Genomic DNA, 15,016 nt, shown 5'->3' with positions numbered 1-15,016 from the left:
GCTCCTGATTTTGCTTTTTGCATCCATGCCAAAAAATTCTAATCCCTCCCTTCAACAATCCTTCAAATATCATGTTCACGCTACATCTTGTCTTCTGCTGTCCAAATATCTCAGTTTCCTTAAGTCTGGTTTTTATATGCAATGAATTAAAGATTCTTTACTGTTCTGATTGCCCTTAGACACTTTGGTTTATCAATACACTCCAGTGCCTTAAATGACTTTATTGATGTCAGTATTCACCTCAACAATGCAGATAGCAAACCATCCTTGCCTGCCATACTGTGGAACTCTCATCCATGCCCTTCCAGAAGGCTGGAGACCTCCCTTGTATTTTCTTGCTATTATTTGTATTGGTATTGGTATTATTACCAGAACTATTCATTGGCTATTTTTCACTCTTGCTTTGTGATCAAATCACCTTTGACTTTCCCACTTGCACATATCTCTGATGACATCCTATACACCACTTTTTCAATATAATTCTCTTATATTGAATTGTATTGTCTTGCCACCTGCTCACATCCATCATGTGCCTTTCCTCCATTACGCAATGGAGAATCCTCAATTTCAATTCTTCAGAAACAATAGTTTTTTATGACTCAAAGTCAAACAATGTCACTAAAAGGAATGGTGCTTAAAATATACACCACCTGATTCAGGAAGAAATTGGGGAATAAAGAGAATTAAGAACATTGCCCAATTTTCCAAAGATAATCCAGCCTATTTACTTCCTTTTATTCATTTCAGGACCCAGTTCATAGTTCATTTTCAGGGTCTATCTAAGATATGTGTATTCATGAATAAGCTGTCCAATGAACTGCATATCATACTCTAGACAATATTGATTTTTCAGCTACTTGGTTTTCCTTTATGGAAAGTTAGATCAAACTCTTTTTGGTGACAATGAATAAAATATATAAGGTTCTGCAGTTGCTTATCTTTATATATTCAGCACAATCTCATCTGTAAATAAAGGGATCTAGAAAATTTCACCTATAGAGAATCCTTCTTGAATATGGAATCTACACTAGATGCTTTTCAAAATGGTGAGAACTTTGGTGAGTGCATATTTCACTTGATCCTTTTTTCAATTGATATTAATAATTGGCAAAGTGGTTTGAGAGCTAATCTAGAAACCAGAAAGATTCAGGTTTTTCTTTTAACACATATTAGCTATTTGGTTCTAAGTTGTTTATTTAGCCTCTCATTAAATTCACTTAAGACAAGGTTTCTAAATATATTTTTATATTATAGATTCTTTTGTCAGTTTGGTAAAGACTATGAGCTCCTTTCTAAGAATAATGTTTTTAAATAAACAAAATAAAATGCATTGGATTGTAAGGGAATGCTATTGAAATATAATCGACAATATATCTTTTTTTTTTCCTTAAGGTTTAGAACCCCTGTTCTTGATGGGGAAAAGATCTTGTTATGAGCATCTGTATATGTCCTTTCCAATTTTATGATATAATATTGTCCTTCTAATTATATCTGAGATGACCTTGGAAAGATTTTACCAAACTCCTTTAAGATTGTTTTACCCCTATAGCTTCTTGCTGTTTTTCTTTTATCAGGTAGTTTTGCTCATAATTTTCCAAAAATCCTTCTTTGTTAGATTTTTACAAATGAGTTTATATTGTAACAGGGTGATGCTCTTGGTTGTTATCTTTTTGTATCTATCAAAAAGTTGATTAAGCAGTTCAGATAGAAATCTTGATTGAAAATCATCTTTTTCTCACTTTTTTTTCTTACGTTTGATCTTTGTCTTACAAAATCAACATTCTAAATATAAAAAGATAGATAGTTGACTTAGGGAAGATCCCCATCTTTATCTGTTATAAGATATTTTTGCTCTACTGAGATATAACAACTTTATTTTTATGATTTTATTTTTATTTATTTTACATAATGCCTTCTGAACTTTTCTGATTTAAAAACCATTTATTTATAAGTATGAGATTTCTTTATCGTCTATCACTTACTTCATTCTCTGGCTAAACCAGTAAACATTTTTAAGCCCTTGGGATTCAAAGAAAATCTCTGCTTTCAAAGTGTTTACATTATTATTTGATAGATAAGCATGAAAACAACTATGGACAAGCAAGAGATAGAAAAGATAAATTAGAGATAATCACTAGAGGAAAATACTAATATTAAGGGTATTAAGAAACAGTTTCTTGTAAAAATTTTAAGTGGATTTTAGGTGGAACTTGAAGGAAGCCAGGGAAGCCAAGAGGCAGAGACAAGGAAGGAGATCATTCCAAGCATGGGGATAATCAGTAAAAATACATGGAACGGTAAAGAAGCTAATTTAACTGAATCACAGAGTACATGGTAGGGAAGGGAAGAAGGGATGGAATAAACATTTATTAAGTGCCCACCATGTGCCTAAGCACTTTGCAAATATTGCCTCATTCAGTCCTCTCAACAATTCCATGAATTAATGGTATTATGATCTCCATTTTACAGTTGAGGAAACTAGACAATTAAATGACTTTCGCAGGATCACACAGCTAATGAGTATCTAAGGCTGGATTTGAACTCAGTTCTTCTTAATTAGAGGCTCAGGGTTCTATCCATTAGTTCCACCTAACTGGGGTGGGGAGTAAGAGAAAGTGTAAGATGTAAGAAGACAAGAAAGGTAGGGTGGGGTCAGATTGTGAAAGACTTTGCATACAGAGGATTTGATATTTGATCCTAGAAATTGTAAGTAATCACTGGATGTTATTGAATGGGGGTGGTGGTGTTAGATATGATATCTTTACTTTAGGAAATTTAGTTTAACAAATGGGTAAAGCATGAATGAACTAGAGTGGGGAGATCCTCAAGAGTCTTAGCAACAGATGATTAGCTATGAGGAAAATCCCATTTCAGATTTTAGGCAAATTCTAAGCTTTTGGAACCTCCAAAAAATTCTGGAATACTGAACACTGAACATAAAAATCAGATTGTCATAGTTGAACTCACATAATAGAAAGATTCCATTTTTTTTCCTGCCTCTAACAATGAATAGATGTATGACCATTATTGAGTGTTTTAGCCACTCTGAGAATTATAGAGCTTTCTAAGAATTTAAGTCATAGATAGTATATGGCAAAGTTCCCACTTCAAATCAAGTCAGAGTCCTTGTTAGAGTACATTACATTGGAGTACACTATAGCATTGGTGAATACTCAATCAATATTGTTAATGATTTACTGGTTAAACACTGTGGATCAAACAGGCAATATGGAACACAACAAAAACAAAACACTATCTTTTTTTTTTCTTTTTTTGAAGGGAGGAGAGCAGAAAGAAACTAGCATTTATTAAGTACCTATTGTATGAACTATGTGCTTGATGAGTACCTTTTACAAATATTATCTCATTTGATCATCATAACAATCCTGGTAAGCAGATACATTATTATCCCCATTTTAGAGGTGAGAAAGCTAAGGCAAACAGAAGTTAGTTAGGTTCCTCAGTCAGGATCTCACAGCAAAAACTGTCTGAGGCTAGATTTGAATTCAAATCTTCTTGACTCCAAGTCTGATTTTCTATCCACAATGTTCTCTAGCTTTCTTGGCACCATTATCTTGACTATCATTTTATAAGTTAGAATTTTTAAAGTTCCAACATATGGGGTTGATTATTTTCTCCTAGGCACTGTGCCTAAGAGACCATTAGTTGACTGACAGTGTTTAGGTATAACTTCATGGTCCAAATGGTCATATGTTCTTTAGGAATCAATTAATGGGTCTCAGAATGGAACACACAATGCCAGTTAGTTATTGTGTTTGAATAAATAATACAACTCTTTACTAAAATCATAAAGTTTTATAGTTCTTTATTTAATTTTCAGATATTTATTTTTAAATTAATTACTAATGTTAATAAATTGGATGGAGTGATACAAGACCTGTGTTTTCATTGCTGTCATGAACTGAGGAAACTTTTTGTACCAGATGAGATACAGGTTGGCCCCTTCTCTTCAATTCATACCACTGGACAGTTAACAGGGGGGACTGAAGATTAAATAATTTGCCCAAACAATTGAGCAATTGTTTGGAACTCAGGATTGTTTATTGTTGTATTTTTGTTTCCTGACTGGTCAGGTATCTAGAATTGCCATCTATTGGTGATATATTTAAAATAATTGTGCATTTTAGAATAATATTTAATGAAAAACCAATAGGAAGCAATGTGATCTAAATTGAAAGAAATGGGAATAGAATCATAAATTTAGATTTTACTTCTAGCTTTGATGCTCATGAGTTTTGTGACCCTGGATAAATTATTTTCCCTCAATGGGATTTAGTTTTCTCATTTATTTAAAAAAATGGTGGGAGGGAGGGTAGGTAGGAAGGTGGGCTAGACGGTCTCTAAGTTATGTCCTAGCTTAAACAAATTGGATGCACAAATATAAGTATAGTCATTGATTCAACAAATATTTATTGAATATATGACATATACAAGGATTGGTGGTAGTATAAGGAATGCAGAGATATATGAATTGTTTTAAATCTAAGTTTCTGACCTTTACTTTCTGTGGCTTATTATTTTTCCTACAATTAGTTAAATGTATTTCAACAACCTTCTTAATTTCTGCAAGCTTGTGTTTTTAAAGTTTTTGGCCCACACTTCACAAAGAGCCAATTCATTACCCACTCCCCAACCTTAACTATTAAAAACACATTTAGGCAGAATATAACAAAGTTTTTTTCTCTAAAAGCAGAAAGCAATTCTTTAAAAGATCATGATTTTGAAGCCCCTAGTTAGCTTTACAGATTCTCAGGAATTATGCCATGGCTTCTTTTTTCTTCCAAGAAAATTAGAATCAGTAAGAGGTTCTTGCCATTTTCTACCCAAGGGGTGGAAATCAGCCCCTGCTGAATAGGAGTTTTGTTTCCATGCTGCCCCAGAAGACTTACAATAGAAATGGGCTCTTAGCACCAGTCATCTTCACTGAAACTCCTTCTAGGAAGCTTCAAAAAAAGGAGAAAGGGTGGGGGAGACTGCCAATAGAGTTGATTCAGGGAGAACTTTCTCAGGCTATTGGCATATGGGGAGTCCCGCCAAGACTGACTGACCACATTCTTCATCTCTTTTCAGTTGGGTGACAAGGGCAGCCATTTCTCTTGGAAGGTTTTGTATAGAATTATAGATTCACTGAGCTAGAAGAGAGATCAAGAGGTCTTCTAATTCATTCCCCTGCCTCTGAACCCATCTTTATTCTTTATTCCTGAAAGAATGTTTATAATTTCAGTGTTAAATTTTATAGTTTCCTCAGAGTTCTGGAACATCTTCTGAGGTTCTTCCTATTTTATCTTTAGTATTGTCACTGTTAATTCTCCTATCCTCAGAGATATTTTGCATTACTCTACAACCTGCTGTAATCGAGGTTACACAAAATTAGTTTTTTTATTTTTTTCTTAAGAGGCTAATTTTCAGTCTGTCACTATGGATGCTTTATTGTCTCACTGACCTTCTCTCAGGTCTGTCTATCGGAGCTGGAGGAGACCTTGAGAGATATCTAGTTCAACTCTAATTTTATAGGTGATGATTTTGATCTGAGAGTTTGAAAGATTACCTAAGATCACAGAGATAGTAAATAACAGCTAAGATTCATATTCAGATATTCTGATTTTAAATCTAGCTAAAAATCTAGGTGATTTTTAGCATCACACCACACTGGAGAAATGAGTCAAGACTGAGAAGATTGAATCTTCTTTCATTTAAAGTGAGTATACTATAAGCCATTGAGCTTGATTTTGATTTCTGGGGAAATCCTAGGATATATTATTTAAAGTAATAACTAGTGAATGTCTTTTTTAATAGTGATCACAGATTCAGCATGACTTCATCAAGAATACAGCAAATCACAAGGTTTTTCTAGCTTAATATCATATTCTTTTTCACAAGGTACCAGACTGGACAAAATATCTCACACTATCCTTATAAACAACATGGAGAGCTAAAAGATAGCTGGATTCTGAACTTGTCGAATGTCTGAACACAAAAAACAGACATTGATGATTCAAGACTTTGATGGTTCAAGTCAAATAAAAATTGGAAAAAGACAAAGATTTTGACTTGATTATCATCATTTTCTAGAAAAGTTTAACTGATATAAAGCTGTCATCACAATGTGGAGGCTAAAAGAGCTAAGAAACTTCTTTAGCCAGCAAACATTTTATTTCACTGCAAGCAAAAGCAACATTAGCATGTAATTCAAACTTATTTGTAAAATCTTATGTAAAACACTAAGGAAGAGGATCCCAGAAATTTATGAGTAGTATTATCTCATTAAAAGAGGACTGCAGTAGAAGCAAAAACAAGACATATAGAAAATTTGGCATGTAATCTGAATGAACTATGTTGACCTAAAAGCATTTATAGATGAATCAATTAATTAATAAACATTTATTAAGCACCTACTATCAAGCCAGGCACAATGCTAAGTGCTGGAGATAAAAAAAAAAAAAAGATGCAAAAGATAGTCCTTATCCTCAAAGAATTCATAGTCTAATATAGAAGACAACTAAGGGATAAATGTATACAAATGAGCTATATACAAGATAAATAGGAAATAATTAACAAAGGGAAGACATTAGAATTAAGAGGGAGTGGGAAAGGCTTCTTATAAAGATGAGATTTTTGTTTGAACTTAAAGGATGCCAGAAGGCAATAAGTGAAGATGAGAAGGAGAAGCATTCCAGGTAAGGGGAATGGTCAGAGAAAATATCCAAAGCTGAGAGGCGAATCTTGTTAATGAAACAGTAAGGAGGCCAGAACATATGGTGGAGAATATGGTGCAAGAAGGCTAGGAAGATAAGAGGGACCTAGGTTATGAAGGACCTTAAAAATAAAACAGAATTTATATTTGATCCTAAAAGTAAAAGGGAACCACTAGAGATTTTTGAGTTGGGGAAGTGACATGATCAGATCTTTACTTTAGGAAAATCTGTTCAGTAGCTGCATGGAGGAAAAAGTGGAGAAAGACTTAAAGCAGGCAAATCTACCAGTAGCCTATTGTATTAGTTCAGGCACAAGATGATGCATAACAGCCTGCTTTTAAATGAAGGCATTGGAGAAATTTTGCAAAAGTGAAATCAATAGGCAGTGGAAAGAGATTGAATATAAAGGTGGGAAAATGAAAGATAGTTAGGGAATCAAGAAGGACTCCTAGGTTGCAAGCCTGAGGAACTGGAAGGATGATGTTGCTTTCTATAGCAATAGCGAAAGCATACACCAAATAGATGTAAAAATGAAACTGATTTCTATAATGTTTCTTTAATTTCTATGATGTTTTATTTTTATCATAAATATCATAGTAATCTTGAAATTTTGGCTCTAATATCTTGGTCAATTATATGTTATACAAGGAAATATTTAGGGAAGAAGAAATCCTTGTAAGGTTATTTTATAAAATATCACAAGCAAAGAAAGACACCAAAAGACTGAAGAAAAATTATAAATATTAATTCTAAAACAAAACAAAACTCACCTAATAAAGGGAATATCAATATCTATCAACTCATATATTATTCTCAGTTGATAATGTCTCTGTAAAAACTGTTCTACATGCATATTGAGGGAATTTTAAATTAAAATATAATTTGGAAATAGGAAAGTTTCAGAAAAGATTCTTTACAGCAAATCACATCTGTAGTCACACAATTGAATGCATCCTTTTTTATTACAAAAACTAAAATTGACTCTATAAGGCAAAACATAATCTTTAAAGACCCTCCTTCAATAAGAAGTATTTTGTGTATATATGAAAATCATACAAGATTGTTTGATAAATGCAACTATTGAGATAATTTTATTTAGGGACCTTCCCATTATTGCTGCCAAGCAAAGCACAATACCAAAAAATATATGCTTAGCAAAAGTGTTTGCTATCAACATGGAAGTCCTGAGTAAGAATCAAATAGAAAAGAGATTTTTTGTGAGTGGTAAGGTTCTTCAATTATTCCTCTTTGTGGATAATATTGTATTGATTGCATTTTACCCCAACCATTACAGAACTTTGTCAATGAGATCCATTCTTAATCAGAAAACAATCCACACAAGGAAACTAAATGAATGAAAAATGTCTCTTGTCCAGATTGTGACATGCATTAGATGGCCAATCTACTAAGTAAATATATCAGTATTTATCTGAGACAGGAACTGTTGATGGGCAATGAATTGGCCCCCAGAATTGAACAAAAGGAAGACAGCAAGCTAGATTACATTTGAAAAGTTGAATAGAGATTTTAATGATCTCAGGTTGTTCCCTGGCTCATAGACCATTTTCTCCCACAAATATTCTCTTGATGATGCTATGTGGTGAGAATCTTGGATTCATCATAGCCTTAAAAAAATCAAAATTATGAATATACTGAAAGCACAATAGGTAGATATATTGTGGATAGAAGTAGACTAAAGCATATTTACAATGCCAAACTAAACTCAAGGAGTGGTGTAATGGATAACATTAAGGAAATGTAGAATCAGAAAAGAATGTGGAAGAGTAATATAATGACAAGGGAAAAAATGGACGCAAATGGACAAACAGTGTCACCTTGGCAGGTACTATTCATCTCCTCTCCATTTATGTATCGTATCTTCATTCAAATCCTTATCTCTTCTCTCCTGGACTATTGCAAATACCTTCTAATTATTCTCCTTGCCTTCACTATTGTTTCTTTCTAATCCATCCCCCATGCAGCTGACAAAGTCGTTTTTTAAAGTATATATGAAGTATCAAGTCATTCATTGCTTAAAAGTATCTTCTGGTCCACTTTTGCCTCTGGATAAAATATAAACTCTTCAGCTTAGCATGTCACATAGCTTCAGCCTACCCTTTCAGGCTCATCCAAAGTGGCCAACTTGCTGAGCTCCATCTCCAATGCAAAATTCTGGTCTCCTATGAAGTGAATTTATTCTTTCCTTACTTCACCTTTTTAGAATCCTTAAGCTTTCTTCAATGCATTCAACTTGTGATCGGCATCCTTTCTCCCTCTTTGTTTACTTTTTTCTATAATATTTTAAATTCTGTACTATCTCCCTCCCCACCTCACACTACAGAAGACCACCATTTGATGGTCTACCTCCTAAAGGAAACCTGAGGAATTGGTGCTATCCCTCTTTTCAAATTATCTTTTTTTTTTTTTTTTTTTTTTTTACTTATTTGTTTATGTGTTACAACTTCAAACAGAAGTTCCTTGAAGTCTCCTTTCACTTTTGTCTTTGTAGCCCTTGCACTAAACATGGTTCATCAAATATAGTAGGTACTCATTGAATTAAATAAATTATTCAAAAACCTCTTTCTACTCTCTTTTGCCCATTTCACCTCATTTTTGACATTTTAGTTACTTCTGCATATGTTGTTTCTATTCAACGTACTATGAGTTTCTTAAAGACTGGTAATTATCTCAGTAAGTTTCATAAGACAGAGGCTTAATATAATTTAAATATGAATGTAAAATGATGGAAAGAGTATTTATTGAAAGTATAGTCCTTCACTGAGAAATATTCATTTGAAAAACTTAGTTCATTTGGGAACGGATATAATCTTCAATGTTCCTTATCTCACAGACATGTAACAAGTTCTGAGTGCCAGAAATGGGCTAGGCCTAACATAGAATCAAGAATTATGCTAAAAAAATGATGAAATACATTTATCCAGATGTTTATAGGGCCCATTATATTCCTTTTTGTAAATTAGACATCTTTAGAAATCATAACACCAACATATAGAGAGAACTAATTGGCTCAGTACATATGTTTTTCTAGAAGGCGGCTAGTGATTTCTCAAAGGGATAATGGTTGAATGTCTATCACCTAAATTATGGCATAATAATTCTCAGCTTATTTTATTATGTGGTGAAAGCCTGAATCTTTCAAGGGCAAGATAGAAGTCACCAATCTTTCTATTCTGTACCCTAAAAGATTCCCAGGGATTATTATTAATACCATGATAACTATTCTATCTTATCTTTTCTATTTGAGTACTTAACAGTCTAAAATCTTGTGTTGGCTTTTAAAATCCTTCCTACCTTTCCAGTCTTCTTACAATTTATTCTTCACATAATCTAATCCAATGACACTAGCCTCCTGCTGTACCTCTCACTAGATACTTCTTTTCCTGCTCTGGGAATTTTTATTGGCTGTTTTTCATATTTAGAATACATTTTCTCTCTCCTCATCTCTGCCTCTTAGCTTCCCTGGCTTCCTTCAGATCTCAGGTAAAAACCCCATCTTCTGCAGGAAGTCTTCCTATATTCTGATGCCTTTATTCTGAGATTATCTCCAATTTATTCTTATTTATACATGGTTGTACGCATGTTGTCTTCTCTCTAAGTCTGGGAGCTTCTTGGAAGCTGAGATCATCTTTAGCCTTTCTTAGTATTTCCAGTTCCTGGCACAGTACCTGGCTCATAGTAGGCACTTAATAAATGTTAGTTGACTGATTACTGGTACTATGGCTATAAAAATTAAAAATAACACTAGAGTCTACTTTGAAGGAATTTAAATATTACTCTAAGGATAACAAAGGAAAAAATATTAAGAGATAAAGAGGCAATAAATGCCTATTCATCATATAATGGAGGATTATGCTTTTTATATTTATTTTGAGTTTCTAGCACCAAGTGATTAGCTTGTCTAATTTCCCAAGTTCTAGTAACTTCACTCTTAACCAGTCCAGAATGGCTCCATTTATCTCTGCTGGATGCCTACAATAGAAAGACTGCTTTCTTGGCTCCTAACACATATCCCAAGACCACTTTGGCTCTAGCCCACAATAACAGAGAAGGACCAGAAGCTCAAAAGTAGAATAAAAGCTTATAGTGACAGCCAAGTTCCCAGGTCTCAAGCCACAAGCTCAAAAGCAGCTACTCTGATCATGGACTTGGTAAATGGAATTGTTATGGATAGATGTTTGGTAGCCTTGGGTTCTATCTATCCCATCAGTCAAAATCTTATTTAAACCATAGATTATGAGCATTATCCAATGTATTTCAATCTTTACTAGTATAACAGATAACATGCTCATCTCATAACAAAGACAGTTTAATGAAGTAGCAATGCAAATAAATAATAATAGCATGTTTCCCCCATAAACCCTAAAACAACTCTGCCACAACTATTCACATACTCAATAGGAAGAACAGATCTCTATATGAATTAAATATGGGAGATCCATTAAATTGATCAAATGAGTATATACAAATGCAGAAAACATTTGTAATGCTATTTCAAACTCCTTCCGAGATGATCTTTAAAGGACTCACGAAATAGCAAAATCCATCTCTGCCTTTTTACTTTTCAGGCAAAATTCGTGACTTAATTATGGTCCTTGAATTAATTTTTACAAACTACCATATATAGTCTTGAAATGTTTACAGTCTTTAAAGCAAAATGGTTGATTTCACAAAAAAAAATCTGTCAAGAAGCACAGAGTGCATTTGATATAAATGATAGGTTGGAACATAATTTTCCCCCTTAAGAGTCACACTGATTTTTGCATCTGGAGAGTCACTATTTCATGAAATAAGTGAATAGTTAATACACAGACCAAGTTTTCAAGGGGAAATATCTGTCCAAAGATCTGCTCATGACATTAGAAAAGGGTAACAAGTATCATGTTTGAGAAATGGGCCAGAGAAAAATAGTTTATCTAGAAATAATTTGTCATTTTTCCAAATATAAAATTATGAATGTAGATCACCAAACCAGTCTAAAAATGTCCCAGCAGGAAAAGGAATGAATACATTTTGTTGCTTAAAAAATTATCAAATATATGGAACTAAATGTATAGTTTTTTTAATTAATTATGTTTAATGAATCATGGGAATTGTTCACAAAATTGCTGGCTTAAAATATCTATAAATGGCCCTGCCTTCTTTTATGAAAAACTACAGGAAAATTATGGGGTTCCTTGTCCTCCCTTGTCTTACCTTACTTGTCAACTCACTCTTTATGAGAATGACTAAGTTGGATTTGTAAATTATGGAACGTTAGAGTTGGGAAAGATTTCAGAGGTCATCTAGTTCAACTCATACCTGAAAAAGAATTACCTCAACATATCAAATAAGTAGCTATCCAACCTCTCCTAAAAACTTCTAATGAGGAAAAAACTCACTTTTCTCCTAAGAAAACTCATTTCACTTTTAAGAGCTCTAATTATCAAGACATTTTTCCTTAGTTCAAGCCTGAATTTGTCTCCTTGTTCTTGGTTCTTATTTTTCCTATATATAACATCAGTTCAAATACTTGAAGATAGCTATCATGTCTCTTCTGAATCTTCTCAGGAAAAAAACAAACAAAAAAACATTCCCAATTTCTTCACCCAACCAGTATAAGGTATAGACTCAAGACCAATCACTAGTCTGTTCCCTGAATATACTTTTTCTCCTCCCTAAGGCAATTTAAGTTAAGTGACTTGCCCAGGGTCACACAGCTAAGAATTGTTCCGTATCTGAGGCTGGATTTGAACTCAGGTTCTCCTGACTTCAGGTCTGGCACTCTATCCACTGTACCACCTAACTGCCCCATCTCCTAAATATCCATAAGCTTAACAATGGCCTTCTTAAGTTGTGATATTCAGAATGAAACACAATATTCTAGATGTGATCTGACTAGAAGTTCTCTTTTCATTATTCCAGGACTATGTCTTTCCTTTCAGTCCAAGATTGTTTTAGAGAATTCAGGTTGTTATAGTAAGTTACAATTCAAACAATTAGACATATGGGTGAATGAAAAAGTGAGCCTCCAAAGCAGGCTTTTTCTTAATCATTTCAAGGGAATGGGGAATGGGGTGAGATGTTGCCATAGTTCCTGAATGTTAAAGTTGCCTGGGAATGCCCCCATCCAATGCATCAAACTGTGTGACCAAAACACAAATCAGAAATGCTACAAACAATTCCATATCAAATGTTAAATTGGCTACTGAGGCTCTCAGATATCAATCTAGAATTGCACAGGTAGAATTCATTGTATCTTCAGGAGATAATAATTATAGTCTGGATTTATAGCATCTTCAGATGATGATGGCGATGATGATGATGATGATGATGATGATGATGATGATGATATTGATGATGATGATGATGGTGAAGGTGATAGTGGTGATGATGATGATGATGATGATGAGAGCCTGCATTCATAAGGAGAAGGGATGGAGAGAGGTTGGATAATAATCATTTGTATTCATATAGCTCTTTTATGATTTTTAAAATTCTTTATATACACTATCTTATTTGATTCTCATAAACACCCTGAGAGGTAGAGCAACTAAGTGGTCAGTGGATAGAGTGCTGAACCTATAGTCAGCAAGATTCTTCTTCCCAAGTTAAAATCTGGCCTACTTATTAGCTGTGTAACCCTGGGAAAATCTCTCAACCTTTTGCCTCAATTTCCTCATCTATAAAATAAATTGGAGAAGGAAATGGCCAACCATTCCAGTATCCTTGTTAAGAAAATCTCAAATGGGAGCACAAAGAGTCAAGGACAACTTAAACAAGAGAACAACGACAAGATATGTACTATTATCAATTCCTTTTAAAGATGAAGAAAATAAGACTATGCGAGGTTATTTGTCTGAGTTAACACAGCTCATCAGTATTTGAGAAAGGGTTCTATTCCTGTCGAGCCAAGTGCCTTTTCCATTATGCCATGCTACCCAACATATTACTGTGACCCATCATCCTAGTATGGTTTACTAAAAGGATATGGGTTTCATTTCCCTCAATTACTTAGTGTTCATTTGTAAAGTTCCTAATACATATTGCATGATTGTCATCTTCTAATTTATCCAAATATAAAATAGAACAGATTGTATTTTATTTATACCTCAAAAGGCCACAGAGCAATTTTTATATGTTATTGGGGGCCCAGGTGAAGTTCCATTCAATTTGATAAATATTTATTAGACAACTACTGAGTGAAAGGCACTGTTCTTAGCACTGGGAATAAAATTATAGAAATGGAAATTATATTTGCTCAGAAAATTCTACTGAAGCCCACTTAAATGTAAGTATCTAAGAAAGGGTTGAGGGGGAATGTTTTTTATCAATAACCCAAAGGACACAATGGCTTCATATATCCAGGATAATAATGATCTTGTCCTTACAGAGAGCTAGGCAGTGTTCAAATTACAAGACATTTCACTAAAAAGAGTTGGTAAAGTAAAAGACATTCTGGTTTCCTCTAATTAATATCATTAAACTGCAAATCATAATATTACCTTTGGCAGTGCCCACTTGTTAACAAAAATCACTTTGATAGAAAAGTGCCATTGAGAATAAGGTCTATGATTCTTTCTAGTATATTGATCTATTCAGTGGCAAAGGAGAAGGAATGGAAAAAAAGCTAATCATGGTAATTTATTTCACATGTGCTCATCAATGCACTGCTAAATTTGACAAAAGCTTGTGTTTTGGAGAAACTATCCTTTTTTCCCCTTCAAATGGATAGGAAGGACCTTCTACCATAACAGTGATCACCAATGACTTGTCTTCACTTTGACCTGACCAGAGAACCAGCTAGCTCTTGATTGAGATGAACTATCAGCACATGAATACATGAATGAATATGAAAGCATATGTTAGGCACCTACTCTGTGCCAAACCCTGTGTTAAATATCAGGGATGCAAATATCAAAGCAGAACATGACCTCACCTTTAAAGAACTTCCATGTTACTGGGAAAGACAACACAAAGAGGGGGATGGTGGCTAGAAAGAAATATTTTGATTTGGAAAACTACAGGAATGGTGTGTGAAGTCACTAAGGATTGGATTAATAGATTTTTTCCCCATAACAATGACAGCACGATACTCTGCCATCTGAGTGTATGAAGGCATGGTACCACAACTAGGAACTGTTATGCACAAGGCACTACATAACTAGTTGGGGCAACTGTCATGCAAAGTAACCTCAATTAAAAAGGAAAAGATCACAGAACATTGGAATAAGGCAACTGCAGTGAAAGTTATAACAAAGGTAGGGGAGAGGACCAAACACCACCCTAAGACTTAAAAACAG

The 15,016-nt window shown here is 33.9% G+C and overlaps 1 protein-coding gene across 13 annotated transcripts in view; it reads right to left on the bottom strand.

The window, feature by feature from the left end:
• Window positions 1–15,016, bottom strand: part of NPY5R (neuropeptide Y receptor Y5) — a 164,598-nt gene that overhangs the window by 49,676 nt on the left and 99,906 nt on the right. Inside the window, exon 6 of one of the 13 annotated variants that reach the window (XR_007948173.1) lies at window positions 11,351–13,129. The exons of 11 other annotated variants lie outside the window; for them this stretch is intronic. The gene's annotated coding sequence lies outside the window, so the exon portion shown is untranslated. Of the gene's footprint in view, window positions 1–11,350; window positions 13,130–15,016 lie in introns of those variants that run through there. One more of the 13 variants, XR_007948166.1, reaches the window with a different exon arrangement.

The sequence above is a fragment of the Antechinus flavipes genome, chromosome 6 (genome assembly GCF_016432865.1).
Source record: "Antechinus flavipes isolate AdamAnt ecotype Samford, QLD, Australia chromosome 6, AdamAnt_v2, whole genome shotgun sequence".
Lineage (NCBI taxonomy): Eukaryota > Metazoa > Chordata > Mammalia > Dasyuromorphia > Dasyuridae > Antechinus > Antechinus flavipes.
The sequence above is the reverse complement of the archived record's forward strand: the minus strand, read 5'-3'. Positions and strand labels throughout refer to the sequence as shown.